This window comes from Macadamia integrifolia, chromosome 9 (genome assembly GCF_013358625.1).
Source record: "Macadamia integrifolia cultivar HAES 741 chromosome 9, SCU_Mint_v3, whole genome shotgun sequence".
Lineage (NCBI taxonomy): Eukaryota > Viridiplantae > Streptophyta > Magnoliopsida > Proteales > Proteaceae > Macadamia > Macadamia integrifolia.
The window spans coordinates 14434281-14453921 of record NC_056565.1 but is presented as its reverse complement, the minus strand read 5'-3'; the positions used below and the strand labels follow the sequence as shown (position 1 = coordinate 14453921).

The window sequence follows — 19641 nt, the reverse complement described above, 5'->3', positions numbered from 1 at the left end:
GGTCAGACATGGGTTAGGCATTGGTTGCCTCAAGTTGGGCTTGCGCTTCAAAAACAGGGCCTAACCCACCAAAGTTTTTTTTTTTGGTAAAAACCCACCAAAGTTGTTACCTCTTAATTCAAATTTTGAGCTTGGGCTGAAATATCCCAGCCCATCCCTAGGGCTGGGCTGGGCTGGGCTTGGCTTGGGTTTTGAAAAACTCAGTCCAGTCCAGCCCACTAACACCCCTAATTAGAGATGTGTAACTCAATATTAAATTTTTTTTTTTGTGGAGAGGGGATTTGATATGCATAAAATCAAACCATCAATGAGTGATCAACACGTGGCGAATATCTTGTCGATAGAAATGGATTATAAAGGCCATATTTCTTTGGCATGTGAGACTTTCCTCGTCAAAATAATTTTCGATGAGGACAAAGATGAACTTTCACACCACTCATTGGGATTAGGGTTATATCATTCCCCTTATAAATAAAAATGTGAGGCACAATAACTCGTTGAGATCTAATTCTTTATTACTTTCTATTACCTACCATTCTTTTCAATGCGGCAACACTCCATCGAAGTCGGTCCCGATCTCTCTCTTGCCTAATCCTTGTCTCATTGTCCTCCAATGACCCCATAACATGACAGTACATACTCAACAGCAAGAGTCTCTTGTCCATTACTTTACGTGACCTAACATGGCAACATGTGACGTGTTAAAAGGCATTAGCAACGAAATTGCCTCTCCAAAGAGAAGGAAGGATCAAAATCTCCAGGTCTCATGGCTAACCACAGTCTCTCTCTCTCTCTCTCTCATCCAATGTATGTATAACCAAACAATCTATCTCTTTGGTTGGAAGCATTTAAAATAACAAATTCAGTCTTATTCCAACTTAATAGCTGAAAGCACTACAAGTGTGCATGGCCCAAAATCCTCAAAATCTGTAAACCTCAAGGTTAACCACAAGCTCTGTCCCTTTGCTTGTTCTAAACGAGTAAAGATAAGAAAATGTATAATTTTGAATACTACCCTTTAGAGAAATTGGATGTCATATCTATAAAGAATGATCATCATCTCAGCCTTATCTCTCTAAGATATGAATCCAATGCATTATATGTATATGCCAGCAAATCCTTGTTAAGGATATTAAGAATAATCCTAACTTTTAAGGAGGATAATGGACTTCCATAAGAAGTGATCATCTCATCTTACCCCTTTTTGTGTGTTAATACAAAAGGGGTATTTAGAATAGATACATCATTGTCTACTTGACAGAATAGACACCTTGCGATATTTGGGAAAGAAGAAAAAAACATTATCAGTCGTGTCCTCTATGCCTAGAAACACATTGTGTGAAAAGGCTACCTTACTCCTGTATGGTCGATGCCTTTTCTTGCTATTTGATTGGTCTGTAGGTTGGCACAGTAACCATTTGAAAAATAACATGCCCTTTCTCACAACTTTTAAAAAATATAATAATTGAAACTATAATTTTTCTTTTAAAAAATATACTGATGAGGCAAAATATGTCCCCTTCCTCAGCACGGCTGAAGCATGTATGCAAACCTGAACAGGACTGACCCATACCTCGGCCCTCCATCAGGCCGTGTTGCCACCCCGGCCCTCCATCAGGTCGTGTGGCCACCTTGGCCCTCCATCAGGCCATGCTTCCACCTCGGCCCTCCATCAGGCCGTGCTGCCACCTCGGTCCTCCATCAAGCCGTGTTGCCACCTTAGCCCTCCATCAGGCCGTGCTGCCACCTCGGCATCTCATCAGGCCGTGCTGCCACCTCGACATCTCATCAGGTCGTGATGCCACCTCGACATTTTATCAGGCTGTGCTGCCACCTCGGTCCTCCATCAGGCCGTGCAACCAGTCACCTTGGCTCGACCAACTTGTCATCTCGGCTCGGCACAGTCAAGTAATGCACCCGAAAACGTGCACACATCCACTCCTACATTCAAGGGACGTGATCCCTGATCATGGGGGCAAGACTCTATCCACTACAAGTCATCAGAGGCGTCCACCCATATCACGACTTGCACCTTTGAAATCAATGGAGAATATTCCCAGAATATGCCCTAGAACCCAGAATATTCCCAGAATCACAGTGCCACTCCCTTCAAGGACTCTACGCCTAAATTGGACTCTCCACAAATGCCCCTCCTTCTCTCTCCATCAGCAGCCTATAAATACCAATGTATGCCTCCATTATAGGGGATTGATCAATCACTTCTTTTACTAGAAAAGCTCTCTTGAGCATTTGCTGTGGAAATATCTGACTTAGGCATTGGAGAGTCCCCCGTGGGGTCAACCCGGCTCTCCCCTATCATCTCTTCTGTGCAGGTTGGCCAAAGCACCAGAAACTGTAGGGAAGATCATCCGGTCAATTTGTATCACATCAGATTGGCACCGTCTGTGGGAACAGTTATAAAAAGTCACATTGGACCAATGCAATTAAGGAGTGAGAAGGTCATTTCTTCTACGACAACACAAGTAAGATCCACCCGTGAGTTACCACTTGGACGTCCCCATTCTCCACCAATGGCAGAGCAAGAGAATGTCTCAGCAGAGACCCCTCCACAAGGACCCCAGCAAACCAGGCCTAATGCGCAAGTTGCCTAGGGAAAGGGGGATCAGCGCAAGCAGAACCCTCAGCTATCTCATAATGTCCCATCATTCCAGGTAACTCACCCAAACATGGAAGAGCAGATGTAGAGCCTGCAGCTACAAGTATTAACAACAAACGCACTGGTGCGGGACTTCATAAGTCAGTTTGGCTCGGCACTTCTAGTGCCACAGACTAGTTCAGCTCAGTCGCCTAGGCCTGTTCCGGGCAGACAACTCAACGACGAATCTCCTGACAACAGTGTCACCCCTCAATCAATAGTAAAGAGGGGGTCGGCCAGAACGTCACGCACTGTTCACTCGGTACCACCCCTCTCTCCTATCGAGGGGCACAGGTAAGGTCCCGTTCCTACGCAGAAAGGAAGAGCTCACCGTTCTGCGAGTCACCGGAGTCCAGAGACACATAATGCCTATAGATCCCCACCCCGAGTAGGAAGATGCCAGATGTCACCTCAAAGATCACTAGAGGCCCACATCCGCACAGAGAAGAACGGAAGATCAACCCCATGGGGGTCAGACCTCGCCCATCAGGCCGACCAGTGGCACACCATGGCAAGGCCAGGATCGAACTGGTACTCACCAAGGCAGAGGAAGAAGCCCCAGAAGAGGGAAAGGGCACGATGATCCCTAGATCACCGAGCCAAGGTGAGAAGGGATGACTTGGAGAGCCGCATCCAGTGCCTCGTTGAGCAAGTAGAAGGAATGCAGAGGCAAAGGTACCCGGTCGACATAACTGTAACTCCGGCCCATAATGCACTATCCGAGCAATTGATAGATGTCGAGCTGCCTCCAAATTTTGTGATACCTATCTTCAATGGATATTACGGCACCACAGATCCCTATGATCATTTGCTGTACTACAGCTCGGCCATGACGGTTCATGGTAGGTTAGACACCATTCTCTGTCGAGCCTTCGCTGCCTCATTAAAAGGAGTTGCACTGGTATGGATGTTGAACTTACGGCCACGGTCCATCCGCAGCTATGAAGAGCTGACAAGAGCGTTCCTCACACGTTTCCAAGCAAGTGTGAAGCAGAAGCAAACTATACAAAACTTGATAAACATGAGGTAGGAAGCGAGAGAGACTATAAGAGAGTTCCTTACCTGATTCACCAAGGCGACACTGGAGGTAAAAAACCTACCAGAAGGAGTGGCGTATAGCATGTTGTGCAACGGGGTAATGCACCCTGATCTAGTCCAGTCTCTGACTGTTGACTTGCCAGATACAATGCCCGAGCTGTTAAGACGATGCAATCAATATGCCAACATGGAGGAAATCCTGGCCGCCAAAGGGATAGGTGATCAGTCGGAGAAGGAGGAGAAAAGGACTCTGAGGCCTAGGGATGATTCTTGTGAGCCGAAGAAGAATAGAACAGATCGGCCGCTTGACACTAATGAACTTAAGCGATATGAACTTGATCATTCCCGAACAAACCTACTCTTACAGATCTAAGATCAGAAGTATTTTCGCTGGCCCATGCCAATGACAGCTAAACCAGAGGAGAGGAACCTCAATCGGTATTGCCGATACCACCAAGACCATGGACATGACACTGGAGTCTGCAAGTCTCTGTAAAGGGAAATTGATGAGCTCATCAAGGCTGGATACCTCAACAAGTATTTGAAGCAGAAATATGGTGGGAACTGACCAGAGCTGAGGAGAGATGATGCCAGGCCGAGCCGAGATAGGGCCGAGCCGTCCAAGGAACCAGCCACAGACCGAGCTGACGCTTACGATAACCAGCCTATGGGTCCAGCTATTCTAACAATCATGGGTGGACCCACGGTGGAATCAGTCAAAAAAGCCAAAGCCCACGCACAGTTCGTATGTATCACGGAACAACCTGTTAAAGCCCTCAGAACAGATCCATTCATTACGTTCTCTGACAGAGATTTGGAAGAGTTGAACTGGCCTCACAACAATGCTGTCGTAGTTCAATTAGTGGTGGCAAACCACCCCTTCCACAGGGTCCTAGTGGACACACGAGCCTCCGTTGACCTCATGTCCTACGAAGCCTTCACAAAACTAGGGCTTGACACTAGGACCCTAAAGCCAGCTCCAGGACCCTTGTATGGATTTTCAGGCACACCAACAGAGTTGGAAGGAGTTGTAGACTTGCCCGTAACCATTGGACAGGGAGTTCAGACAACCACTACCATGGTTTCTTTTATGGTTGCCAAGATCGCCTCACCCTACAATGCAATCCTTGGCCAACTTGGTCTCAATGGCCTTAGGGCGATTGTGTCCACTAAGCACATGAAAGTCAAATTTTCTGCTAGCAATGGAGTTGGTGAATGCAAGTCCAGCCAAAAGGAATCCCGGGAATGCTATGCAAACTTAATAAAATTTGTCAAGAGACCATGCTCGGGCCTAGCATGTACGGTAGAAATTATTGATTGTCGAGATGAAAGCCTCCTGACTCGAGCCGAGCCAGTAGAACAACTGCTTACTGTCCCAATCACTGAGGCCAGTAGACAGTTTTATCATATAGTCGACTTGGAAACAAATGCATTGGTACACAGTGGAATGGGATACGAAAGTACTATATAGTTATCCTATCTCATGTAGGAGCATGTGATTAGGATTTCATATTCTCTTGTTCTACGACTCTTTCCAACAGTGGTTTATGTGTTAAGTTATCACTGGGGGAAAGCGTCGGTCGTGGATCGCCATGGTGGTTAGAAGTACGCCTGGCTGATTATTAGGACAGTTAGAAACATTGGTGATATATAAAGAGGGCCAATCGTATTATTTTTAATTTCTACTGTGGTTCGACCATGATTTACTTTTATACTGTGGTTCAGCCACGATTTACATTTCTGCTGTAGTTCAACCACGATTTACTTTTATGAGTATTCACAGTGGGCTTTCTTCGACAATCCTATGGGCATATCGCGGGATGGAGAACGTGTCTCAAACCCGGGGCATATGCGCATCGGGTCCCACTGATAAAACCCTAGTGGGAGATTGGTGGGTCCCCGAAGAATTCGAACACGGTGATAGCTCACCATGTGAGGGTTGTGTTGTAGGGCAACAGTGATAGATTCCATCTACTGTACTCTTTTGATTTTTTTTGTATGTTTTCCTTTTGTGCTCTCGATATTTAAATTGCTATGTGATAGAATTCGAACCCGGTCACTGGTTTGGTTCTATGTGAACGGGGCATGACAATAACAATCTCCATCCTAGTTTGAGGAGGAGGGCTTGGTTATGAGTTGCTGCGTCCCTAATGCCTAGACCACCTAGAGTCTTAGGTTGACATATTTTTTTCTAAGCTATAAGGTGTAATTTTTTTGACCCTCTGGTAGTACTGCCATTCCAGAAACGAGCACAAATCGAATCAATATTTTTATATGTTTTGGTCGGAAACACAAAACATGACATCAGATAAGACGAGATGGAATACAAAGTCGATTGAGTCAGGATTTTCCTTCCTACTTAGGAAAGTATGTGGGCTTTTCAAACACTGAGTCGGTCATTGACTCTATCAACAATGTTACAAAGGCTAACTATCCTACATTGTGGTTGTAATAGATTTGTGCCAAGGTAAGTTGCATTATTGAAAATTTCTTTAATTCTAATAATAGAGCTTAAAAAAAGGAAATGCTAGATGCATCGCATTAGCCCCCATCATGACTCTTTTTCTCCCCTTTGAAATGACCATTGACCCTTGCCCTTCTTGTGTGATGCCCCATCACATGCCCTTACTCCCTTTTTCAACCCAAAAAATACAAAGAAGAAAGAAGGTTCACCACGGAAGTGCCACTGGAAATGACAGAGAGAGTTTCCATTTTTTTTTTTTTGGAAATGATAGAGAGAGTTGACCATTGACCCTTACCCCTCTTGTGTGAGGATCAAAATCCTCTGTTTTTTCCATCCATGTTTTTCCTTGTTTTGCTACCTACAGAACGCGACACGTGGACAATAAGGAGACCAACGGTCAAGATTGGGTGAGGATTATTATATCCGGTGCGTTAGTCTTAAAATTGTTCACGTGTCGCGTTCTGCAAGTAACAAAACAAGGAAAAATAGGGATAAAAAAAACAGAGGATTATTTTTCCTTGTGTGATGCCCCATCACATGCCCTTACCCCCTTTTTCAACCCAAAAAAACCAAAGAGAGAAGGTTCACCACGAAAGTGCCACTGGAAATGACGGAGAGAGTTGACCATTGACCCTTGCCCCTCTTGTGTGATGCCCCATCACATGCCCTTACGCCCTTACGCCCTTTTACAACCCAAAAAAAATAAAGAAGGTTCACCACGGAAGTGCCACTGGAAATGACAGAGAGATTTTTTTTTTGGAAATGATAGAGAGAGTTGATAGATAAAATATTAAAGTACCTTCTGCAATTGGACCATGGTAATTTTTTCCCACCAAAAAATGATAAGAAATAATATCTATGATCATTGGCTTCGTAGTCGCTATCAAGAAAATAACTTGACCGTCCAAGTTGAACTCTCAACGCAATTCAAATTATTTCTTCCGTTCAAATCTTCAAGATTAAACTCTCTCTCTCTCTCTCTTGGTTTTAACTTAATTTTTATTTTGTAATGAAATATTTGTATTTTAAAAGAAGGGCCTATCTATCCAGAAGTATAGCTATACCAACGCTCCTTATATCTGTATATCATCTCCCTAAAAAAGGTACTAAACATAATTTCATAGAGAGAAGATAATGATTCATGTGAGCGCTAGCATAGGCTACACTCCGATAGTTCTTTTTCCAAGGATTTGTGATTACCCTGATATATGGAATATGAATAGTGGAACCTCGATAAGTTATTAGTTCAAAAAAAAAAAAAAAAAAAGGGTCTTGAACAAGTTGTTGCAAGGAATACTTACCTACACCAAATAGAAAAATCTCACATATAAGAGAAGAAGAAGAAGAAAGAGGGAAAGAAACCGTAATAACCTGATTGTGCCAATGGTGTAAGTGGTTTGGTCATGGGAAGGAATGAAAACAACACTAAAAGGGGGAGTGATAGCAGAAGATGCAATGGATGTAACAAAACTACTTGGAGGGAGAGAGGTGCTCCAATGAAAAGGAAGAGGAGGATGAAATCGTTGTTTCTCTTGATTTCATCGATTGGGAGGAGGGTGTGGTAGTTTGAGAAAAATAAGAAGATTAATTTGGAATAAAAAAAAGACATTCGGTGCACAAGGCTCTCACATGTGCGAGATGGGGGCGAGATTACAAATAATATGACAAATAAGGAGATTAGTTTGGAATAAAATATGACAAATAATATTTCTTAATGAATTAGTTTCAGGCTCCCTCATTCTTGGATCAAAACCAATTCAACTTTAATAAAATCAGGCCGAATCCATCGTTTCACACCCCTGGCACATAACCCCAAACTTACATGAGCCTGGTTGGAGAATCATTGGGTAAGGATCCGGACCCTAATAATTGAGTGAGAGAGGATGCCCAGCTTTTTCCTTTTTTTATGAAATTTAATTTTTTTTTTTTAATAGTATGTGCTGACCAGGTGGGTGTGGGGTCTTCAACCACATGGACCCTCCACATCTTAAGAACATTCTTTGACATATTAGATCCTCATACCATGGATTTAGGAGATGGAATCGGTGTTGGTATCTGTCAATACTGATTCAATACTAATCTGAATTGGATCAGATTGGTGAGTATCACTTGATTCTGTCCTTATTTTTTTCTTTCTAAAATACAATTTTTTTACTGTTTTACTCATCAAATAATATCGATAATCAATTCGTATCGGTCTCAACCAATACAATGGATTTAGTTCATAGTATTGATACTGATATCGGTCTCAACCGATATCAAGATGATATGGCCGATATGACTGGTATGATCGGTACTTGAAAGTTGAAACCATGGTGAATACTGATATGATACGATCAATACAGTTAATATGATACTGATACTTGAAACCATGCCTCATACTAATACTGATATTGATATGTAATGTCTGAGCCGTACTGAGCTAATACATTATTTCTATTAAATAAAAATTAATAATAATAATAATAATATTTGTGTCATATCGGTCAACACGTATGAATAAAATATTGATATTGGTCACTAACTATGGATACGAATCGGTCAATTACACGGCTGATCTGATACCGAAACCTAAAACCTAAAATCTAGAACCTATGATCATGAAGACATAAGAAGAATGTACAATGATTGCAGTATTGGATGAGCGACTGTTTTCTTGTCCCACGCTCTGCCATCCTTCAACTGTGGCGTGGCTTTGCGTCTTGCAACAGCCAACTTGCCGAGTGCAGCGCTGTTGTTCGATGAAAGGTCTGTGAGAGAGAGAGAGAGACGGACGGTCGTCACATACATAAAATAGAGAAACTTAATTCCTTTCCTTCTAGAATGCCATATTTGATAATAGAGTCACCGTCCATGAAACCTGCTACATGTGATAACTTCTCCTTTTTCTTCAGGATTTAATCAATTAAAATTAATGACTCTCCAACCTCCCTGTATCATCTTCTTTTCTCCATTCCAGTGGAGAAAATAAAATTTTGCTGATTCTAGAAATCAGTATGAAGAAAAGTAAAGCAAAAAAAAGCGCTTCTGCTCTTTTGATAAAATATGCTTACTATGTTCACGAGGAGAAGCCTTCTCAAATTAGATTGGATAGAGACTTCATTCCCACTTAAAATCTTAGAATAGCTTCCCCGCTTTTAAGGAATTTAAATTTGACACAAACGTTTGTGGTCAGCTCTTGAGAGACGAACCCCTCTCCAATTAATTGGGTGTCTAATTAGTGATCTAAGGGTGGGAAGAACCTAGGAATATGTATTTTGTATCGGAATGAGTGTTTAAGAACCTATGGGCCTTTGGATCACTTTTGAGTGTGATTACATCTGATTGGGATGAGGATTCTCCCCGATTTATATAGAGTTTTGAACAAAACTTGGTCGCTGTCATGGATGAGTCGCAATCCCTTCTTGGAGCCAAATAAATGGAATATTGAAAAGTATTTCTAATGATACTAAAACTTAGGAGGGTGTTTGTGAACCTAAGGGAGTAGGTGAATTATTCCATTTCTTTAGCTGTGAGCGGGGGTTGTAACTACTTGACTACAACCCTATTCATAGCTAGCTACTTTACTACAACTCAGATAGCAGTCAAAAATTTCCCCGGGGTTTTATTTCACGGTAATGATCAGGGTAACAGCTTGTCCTAAAATCGATACCATAACCAATACTAGTTAATCTTTGTCAGTTGCATCTTCAGATGGTTTCCCATTGGTGTTCTTTTCAATCTTTACTCATTTCACATTTCATCGGAAATTTTCTTTGCCTTTACCGTATTTCTAACTTGATAGTTTTCACCACCTATCTAAGGTTGATCCATGAGATTTGACGATGGACTTGAAAAACCACCTACAGATGCTTTAAATTCAATCATTCTTATATCGACATTTATTAATACGGTGGATCCTATAATGATTCCTAACACCCAGGTTTTATATTAAAGAGTTGCCATCTAAACTCACTCAATTACTCAAAACATTTCATTATTTAGATCAAGATAATCAGTCCTGCTATATATCTTTTGTTTCATATCTTTATCAATTAGAAGCTTCCATGGGGCCATATATATATTTTTTTTTAATTTATTTATCTACTATCCTACTTAGGGTGGCCAGCCTACTAGATGCCAGTAGGGTCAATGGCCACCTACTCCTAAGCACATTCATCTACTCACACATGCATACGAACCTACGATAGGGTTCAATCCTACAACCTCCTCCCCCGAGCGCTAGCTCTTCAAGCTGAAGTTGTCATCACTAGGTTAAACTAGTGTTCGACTATGAGTGACTTTGGATCTATTGCTCATACGATCACTTAGTCGTACATGTATGTATCCAGCACCTATCCTACTTCCTACTATCACAAGGTTATAGAGAGGTATCTTCGAAAGATATATTTGAAAGAAAAATGGACATGTGTTAAATGCACATTTGTGGAGAAGGTGATACAGTGGATCCAAATTCTGCAAGGGGCCATGCTCACTAGCATACCTGTCATTTTCCCTATGTGGGAGAGGAATATGTATGTCAACGTAGTACCTGGGAATTAGGAATATTAGCAAAATTTTATTTTCTTTTAGACCCCTTCTAGAATATCCCCACCTCGCATTTCCATTATCCAATATTTGGTTATAAATATACAAACACTGGGCAAAGGAAAGGCACCTCGACTGAAGATCTATCCATTTCTGATACTCATCAGTCACCATGATTCAGCTACAGCTTGAGGTCTTAATTTCAGTTCTCCTCTGCATTCTCCCCTTCTTCTTCCTCTTCATCAAAACTTGTTCCACTTATCTGGGAAAGAAGAAATCATCATCTTCATTTTCTTCCAAACTGCCAAGGGTATACCCTTTGGTGGGTTCTTCCTTGACCATAGCTTCCAATCATGAGCGATTCAGTCAATGGGCTACAGAGCTTCTTCAAAACTCTCCCAATGGAAACGTCCTCCTTCATCGTCCTCTCGGCCATCGCCAACTCATAACTACTAATCCCGCCAACGTCCAACACATCCTCAAGAACCAATTCTACCAATACCCAAAAGGAGATTTTTTCAGAGACCACCTCTACGATTTCCTTGGAGATGGCGTCTTCAACGCAGACGGTGATAACTGGAAGTTTCAGAGACAAATTGCCAGCCATGAATTTAACCCCAAATCACTCCGGAAATTCGTCGAAACAGTTGTGGAAGACGAGGTCTCTGGCCGCCTCCTTCCTCTGCTCCTTGATTCTGCCACTAAAAGTACGATCTTTGATCTACAAGACATCCTCCAAAGATTTGCATTTGACAACATCTGCAAAATTGCTTTTGGGTTCGACCCAGAATGCTTGTCTCCATCATTCCCACAACCTGAATCAGAATTTGCAGAGGCATTTGAAGATGCTACAAGGATAAGCAGTGCGAGATTCAATTCCATTTTACCACCAGTGTGGAAGCTGAAAAGGGCTTTAAACATTGGGTCTGAGAGACGATTACGAGAAGCAAACTCAACAGTTCGTGAATACGCAACAAATCTCGTCAGACAAAAGAAACAAGAACTCGAAAAGATTTCTTCATTAGAAACAGAGGACCTCCTCTCTAGATTCTTGAGATCTGGTCATTCTGATGAGCGATTTGTTACAGATATCGTCATTAGCTTCATCGTAGCAGGTAGAGATACTACTTCTGCAGCCTTGACATGGTTCTTCTGGTTAATTGCCAACAACCCAAGAGTAGAAGAAGAGATTTTAAAGGAGATAGGGGAAAAGCCTGAAGTTCTTGATTATGATGAGGTGAAGCATGTCGTGTACATCCATGCTTCGCTCTGTGAGAGTATGAGGCTGTACCCACCAGTCCCCCATGACACCAAATTTGCAATAGCAGACAATGTTCTACCAGATGGGACTGTTGTGAAGAAACAAGTGTGTGTGACATATATTCCTTATGCAATGGGGAGAACAGAGGCGATCCGGGGCAAAGATTGGCCGGAGTTTCGGCTTGAGAGGTGGCTGGAGAAGGAGGAGATTTCGGGAAAGTGGAGATTGTAAGATTTCCTATTAGGTGGGCTAGCATAGTCAAAGATTTGTTTCCAAAACCGGTTTAGTGGTGTTGACTAAAGATGGAGTAAGCAGAAAGAATCCAATATTATTGGTAAGTGATCTCTATGAAGATATTGGATTCTATTAGCACACCTTAATGGTATGAAATATTTATTTCTATGTGTGGACCTAAGGTATTGTTTCCTTAATGGGGAGGAAACCCTAATTTTGTTGCAGGGTTGGTCCCTACCCTCACCCCTATATATAGTTATCACTGACCCATTAAGTGATGCTAACAATCAAAAGCATAAGGGAAAGAGGGTAGACCAGACCAACATTGATCGTGTTATACAAGGAGCATACAAGAAGACATTGAGGAGTTCTTATTCTTCAACCATGGATTCAGGTATGCCTAAAACATATATTTTATAGTGTTTGTCGTGCATGCTTATCGATCTTCATGAATCGTTCCGGATATGTTTTTCTATCAGAAATTCCTGGCGAGGGATCCTTACACGTACCCGGTTTTCCAAGCGGGGCCCAGGATTTGCTTAGGGAAGGATATGGCGTTCTTGCAGATGCAAAGGATCGTTGCCGGAGTAATGTAGAAGTATCAGGTGATGCCGGCAGAGAAAGGGTTTGATCCGTTTTTCACATCGTACCTGTCAGCCAAAATGAAAGGAGGTTTTCCGGTGAGAGTTGTGGAGCGGAGGGAAGGTAGGGCAGTGGAGGCTGCTTAATTAATCCGAGGCTTGTACGATCATCTGGTCTTACGTATGAGTATCCAGCATCTATCTTTTTTATTTTCAAACTAGCACTCTTCACCTTTGTAATGACAAACATGATGTAAGTGTTCGAATGATTGTATAGCGTATTTAATTGAAATGGACGAGGATCTAGTATTCTATTTCTAAGGTTAAAATAATGTACTTAGGTACATTATATGTGTAGGTTTTAATTGTTTCTTTCTTCCCATGTATCTTTTATTTATTTCTTCTCTTTGCCCAAGCTAATATGTTTGTCTTATCTTATTTCGTAAATTGAGAGTATCGCATTAAGAATCCAAGGTTTGTAGTTGCCCCATAAATGTAAAATCCTTGTTTCCAATCTTGATTTCCACTTTAGTTAGAGAGAAAAATGGTTGGCAGCAACTTTGGCACAAAAACAGCTCAAAAATTGTATTTTTCTAAAAAATTACCCATTTTGGCCATTTTATGACCATATCGGTACGTATCAGAGTGTATCGGTCGATACATACCGAAACATACATTTCACTTCGATTTTAAATTTTCCATAGAGTATTGGTACATATTGGTGTGTATCGGTGGTGTATCGGTGTATATTGGTGTGTATCGTAAGATACGTATCGATACAAAAGGATTTTAAAAATTTCATGTATCGTATCAGTCAGTATCGTATCGGTAAGGGTCGATACGGTACGATACAGACTGATACTTTAAACCATGTTGATAACATGTATTATGCATAAACACTAAATTAAGGGTATCACACCAAGAATTCAAGGTTTGTAGTTATTTCATAAATGTAAAATCCTTGTTCTCAACCTTGATTTCCACTTTAGTTAGAGAGAAATATGACTAGCAGCAACTTTGGAACAAAAACTCTTCAAAAAATCATGTTTTCTGAAAAAATACCCATCTTGGCCATTATATGACCGTAGCGCACTGTATTGGTACATACCGATACGTGCCGATACTCACCGATACATACTGATTGATACATACAGATATTCACCGATATGTATTGATACTCATCGATACGTACCGATTGATACATACAAATACTCACCGATACATACCGAAACGTATATTTCACCTCGATTTTATATTTTTCATAGAGTATCAGTATGTATCGATAGTGTATTGGTGCATATCGGTATGTATCGTAGGATATATTCGATACGAAAAGATTTTAAAAATTCCATGTATCGTATCGGTGTGTATCGTATCGATCGGATAAATTTAAGATATGTATCAGTGGATATCGTATCGATATCGGAGATACTTTAAACCATGATCATAACTTGGGATTAGGCTCGATATACTCTCTCTTTCTCTCTCTAGAATATAATTTAACCATTAATTTTTAAAACAAATGTTGTAATTGTCCATCAATATTTGAAATTTAAAATTAACATATACTAATCATTTTAAATTATTAATATATCATATATGATTGAAATACATTTAGTTTGATGTAGACATTTTGTTTCTCTCTCTCTCTCAACACACACAAACAACACACACAAACAGAGATTCACAGGTGCATTTGCACGTGCACTTTTATTAGTATATATATGAAATCCATTTTAAATAAAAAAGTGAAAGTAAAAGTGTGAATGGGCAGGGTGGGGGGATTCACCAATGAGAAGGTTTGTGCATTACACTATATTAATCATGTTTCCATATTTTAATAATTTTTTCAGATTTTATTTACATTATTTTCATTATTCCGTACATAATTTACATTCTATAAAATGGGATATTTTGTATAGAAAACATCTGTCACTCCCCACTCCCATCTCCTTTATATTTACCTTGTATTTTATATCGGTATTTTTGCTTACAGAGTGACCTTATTAAAATACATACACAGTCATTGTCGTACACGTTTTTTTGCGTTTTTGAAAAGTATTATTATTATCTAGCAGATTCAATTACCGTATGTGTCATTTATTACATCATTGTCATTCCCAAAATTACTAACTATGACGTGACCTGCACCTCCAGGAATTATATGCCATCAATTGTGATGGATACATAGAGTTAAGGGTGTCAATTGGTTGGACTGGGCCGGTCTCGGTTGGGTTTAATCAGGCTTGACCACTCAGAAGCCTTGCATCATGAACGTCTGTTTAAGTAAACGGGCCTAGTTTTAGGGTTTATAATTGGGCCGATCAGTGTTGGGATTTAATCAGGCTTTCTTAAAATGGGTCTTAACTAGCTACAGACCTATTTAAGTCTAAACGGGTTTTAAATGTGCCTACCTTAAAAATGGTTGAATGTCCATAAATATGTGAGGTAAATATTAATAAAAAAGAGAAATGATATGAAATTATGGTTGTTCTTATAAAAAAAAAGAATAGATTATGACATTTACAACTTACAAAATAAAGCTTAATTAAATCAAATCCTATTACAAAGCGAAGGGTAAGAAAGCTTAATTTGTTTATTACTAGTAGTGGCAAAATAAGAATTGTATGTAGTATTAAAGGGGGTCGGGCTGGGTCAAGCTACGAGTCGGTTCAAGCCAGGCATATAAACGTGTCGGTTCGATTAGGCACCCGACAAGGCAACTACTTGCACCGTGAACGTCCGTTGAGTCCGACACGTTTATTAATCAGGCCGACATATATCGGACCATAAACGTGTCGTGCAAGCTCGATCGGACCCATCGATGGAGGCTCATAATTGACACCCCTACATAGAGTTATCGCTGACGAAAGGCTTCCTGGTTATTTATTTTGTATCAGACTCAAATAATGTAGTGGATTATTCGATGGGCAGCAAGAAATCCATTTGGACTGCTTGGTGCGGCTTAATCATCAAATCAGGAAGGTAGTTCATCAGCTCCATCATTCCATGTTCAAGGCTGTCTTCAGGGAGTCTAATAAGTCAAAAAATTCTCAAAATTTGTCCCTAAAATTGGGAAATATTGGAATTTTAGTTTTCAACGACATGCCCTTTCAGATTCGAATGCCTATCACGAGAGATCTTAAGAGGTTGTAGATAATTTATTAAGTTATTTTGTACATGGGGTTTTTGGTTCCTTAACCTTCTGATGATGTAATCGTTATCAGCTAATATATCAATATGGGAAAAGCTTGGGTACACTCTAGATGTATGGTAAATTAGTGCCAACTAAGGATGTGAATTTAAAATCAAAATCATTTATCGAAATCAAATCGAGCCGTTTACACTGAAACCGTAAAATCGTTTAATAAATGATTCGGTTATGGTTTCAAGTTTCAGGCTGATTAGTTAAACGGGTTGAAATCGAACCAAACCGTTTTACCCATGGTTTCAAACCGAATTGAAACTGTGAAAATCGAACTGTTTAAACCATCAAAATCGATCCGATTAACCCATTTAAAGATTAAATAAGGTGGTTGCAAAATATCATTAGTATCTCAATTGATTCAAAGATTGAGTGCTCCAAGCTTGCAAGTAATTCTAGAAGTAGCTCGCTCATTATTTGGAATGTCGATTAAATTACTCCAACACACTAAATGGAATGTATACTGATAAAAAATACAATTTTTGCTTATACCATGACATAATAATATATATATATATATATATATATTATAACACATTATTTGGGAGGGGGTAGAAGAAGAAAATCCTTGCTGTAAGCATTGCTTACTAATTTGTTAGATGCGCTTGAGACTTGTTAAATGCACTTGAGACTATTTTCTATCAAAATATTTTCTTTTGCTTAGTTGTCTGGTTGTTTTAACAAAATATAAGGGTTGCATTTTACATTCTCAAGATTGAATCGTTTATCACCAAATGCAAATTTTAGTAAACATATGAATAAACTAGCAAACCGATTGCTAACTGTTTAGAAACCGTATGGAATAAACAGAAATTGAAATCGAAACCACTGAAAACCGTGAAACTAAAATTTTTTAAAAACCGTGGAAACCGAAATCGTTTACTAAATTGTTGCGATTTCAGAAAGTGCAACTGTTTAGTAAATGGTGCAATTATGGTTTCAGCAAAAATATATATGAACCAAATCGAACCGAACCGTTAACCAGAAACCAAACCGATTAACACCCTTAGTGCCAACTATGTCTCTCTCTTCCCCTATTCGAAATGCTTAGCCTTTGCCTCTCTTGTGTGATACATCATTCCGCACCCCCATTGGTGCCACCATAGTTAGTAAATTCGTATATAATATGCGGATTTTTGTCATATTAAAATGTTTTAATAAAAAAGTCATAATTTGACATATCAATCCAAAAAATTTGTATTATTCGTGTACTTTATAAGTACTCTTTTTACTCTTATTAATACGTTTAGTTTGGGAAAAAAAAAAAACTCAACCCCAAAAATCAAAACAACACGTCTCCATTTTCATAGGTTTTTCAATTTTAAGAAAAAACGTGGATGACTAGCGTTCCCTTTCTTATTTTATTAATTCCAACCCCTCTTCCCATATTGTCGTTCCTCTCTCATTTATCACCTAATACCATTTATTTTACTTCATTTCAAGATTATCTTCAAGCTATTAATTAAGAACCTTATGTATCCACCACTTTGTTCTTATCCATTAGCCTATTAAGTCTACTTAATTATAATATTACCATCCAATTTAAAATCTTACCTTGATTATGAATCTATTATTAGTTATTACGATTGAATTATTGAATATCTGAATGAACCTATACGCGATCTGATTCCGAATTTAGAATATAGATCCGCATCAGTAGAGATTGCTATGGATTTTCTTATTTGATAAGATAATATCAATGATGATATTTTAATTTGTTAAATGATTTTCACATGCTATTATTATTGTTATTTTGACATATATATATATATATATATGCTATTATTTACTATGATAGAAAGTGGTTATTGGATCACCTATCAACATTGGCTAATATAGACATGATTAAACTTAATTAATATTAAATGTAAAACAAACAAAATTGAAAAATAATCCCAATTGAAAAACGAGATTGGATTTAGGTGTTCATGAGAGCATGAGGTATTAGAATTTAGTTGTAAACAATCAGTTTTAGTTCATTCTTATTACCAAAATAAACTCGTATTTTTGCTCCCAATTTTTTACATAACAATCATATTAAACATGTATTAAACATATACCATATCATTACCGTGCGTGTTTTATTGTGCCGAATTTATGAAAAAATATTATTTCCATATGACCCATTTAATTGCCATACATATCTTGAAATAACCTAGAGGGGGGGTGAATAGGTTATACTAGTGAAATTTTAACTCTTTTCGATGTATAGAACACAAGTGTGATTGTAATTTAAAACAATGCGGAATAAATAAAATAGGCACAATCACACAACACAAGATTTATAGTGGTTCGACTCAATCCGAGTCTAGTCCACTCTCTACAAGAATCCTCTTGTAAGGTATTCCACTAGTTCTCCCTTTCAGTACAGTAGGTAGGGAAGAAAACCTTTACAATCTTTTTCACGGATAAGAGTATCCTTACAAATCTCCTTTACAGGCAGAGAGACACCTTTACAATCTCCTTTGCAGGTAGAGATGCACCTTACAATCTCCTTTAAGGTAGAGAGGCACCTTACACTCTTTTAAGGATAAGAGGATCCTTACAATCTCTTATGGATGAGAGGGTCCTTACACAAGCCTAAGTACAGTCTAGACTTAATGTAAAATAGAACATGGAGAAGTGGAATAAAAGAGAATTACCTCCGGTGTGGTACAAATGAAATATGCAATGATGATAGAATGAATGCACCTTTTGAAGTCTTCTTTATGCTTGTAATGTAAATGCCAAGATGTAGATGAAGACTTGTAGATGGTCTTGAGTTCCTCTTGAATGTAAAATGAAGAACTTGAACTCAAGAGATGGTGTAGACCAATTCTCACTTCTAATGCTCAAATAATGCTTCTCTAAAGTTGGGATTTATTGTTGATTAATGAGTAGTATTAGAGGTATTTATAGGTGAGCTTAATGAAGCATTTTAGGCAGGGAATCAAGCTCTACCGGACATATTCTGGGTCTACCGGTCGACCGCCATCGGTAGCCGGTCGACCGCCATCGGTAGCCGGTCGACCGCCAAGAGCCGTTGAGGCAAAATATAGCCGTTTGGGTACTTCCAAGCAGTCATCGGTCGATCGGGACTTTCAGCTGGTCGACCTCCTATGGTCTCGGACAGTTTCGATCGACCGGGGCTTTCAGCCGGTCAACCTCCAACATGATAGACTGTTTTGACAGAATGCTGTCATACTGACCAGTCGTCAGTATTTTGACCATAACTTTTCGATCCGACCTTGGATTGACTTGAGATCAGTTGCGTTGGAATAAAAACTCAATTTCCTATAACCTCTATGAAGGTTTCATCTCCTTATACTGACTTTAAGATTACCTAAAATACCCTTGAGTCAGGTTAATGTGGTTTTCATAGAATTTCACTAGAACACATTTTTCCTAATATGTTCCTCACCACTTAGAGACTTTTCATACTTGGTCAAGGTATGCTCTATGGTCATTCTAGTATGATGCAATGCACATGCATGAGGTGAGTGCATATATGTATGTGGAAATTACAAATTACATTAAAAGTGACTAATCTATCCTAGAGGTCTTCTTCTTCACTTGAACCTTCCACTCTTTGGCACTTTATCTTCTTTTCTTCTTGTTTGCAATTCCATGTCTTTGAGCTTCATGTCTTGACATCTTGAAGCTTAAATTCTTATGATATCTTCTTCAAGCATTGAT

General features: G+C 39.4%; 1 pseudogene; it reads left to right on the top strand.

The window, feature by feature from the left end:
* Positions 1 to 10748: 10748 nt before the first annotated feature.
* LOC122088608 lies at positions 10749 to 13208 on the top strand (annotated as a pseudogene).
* The last annotated feature ends 6433 nt before the right edge of the window (positions 13209 to 19641 follow it).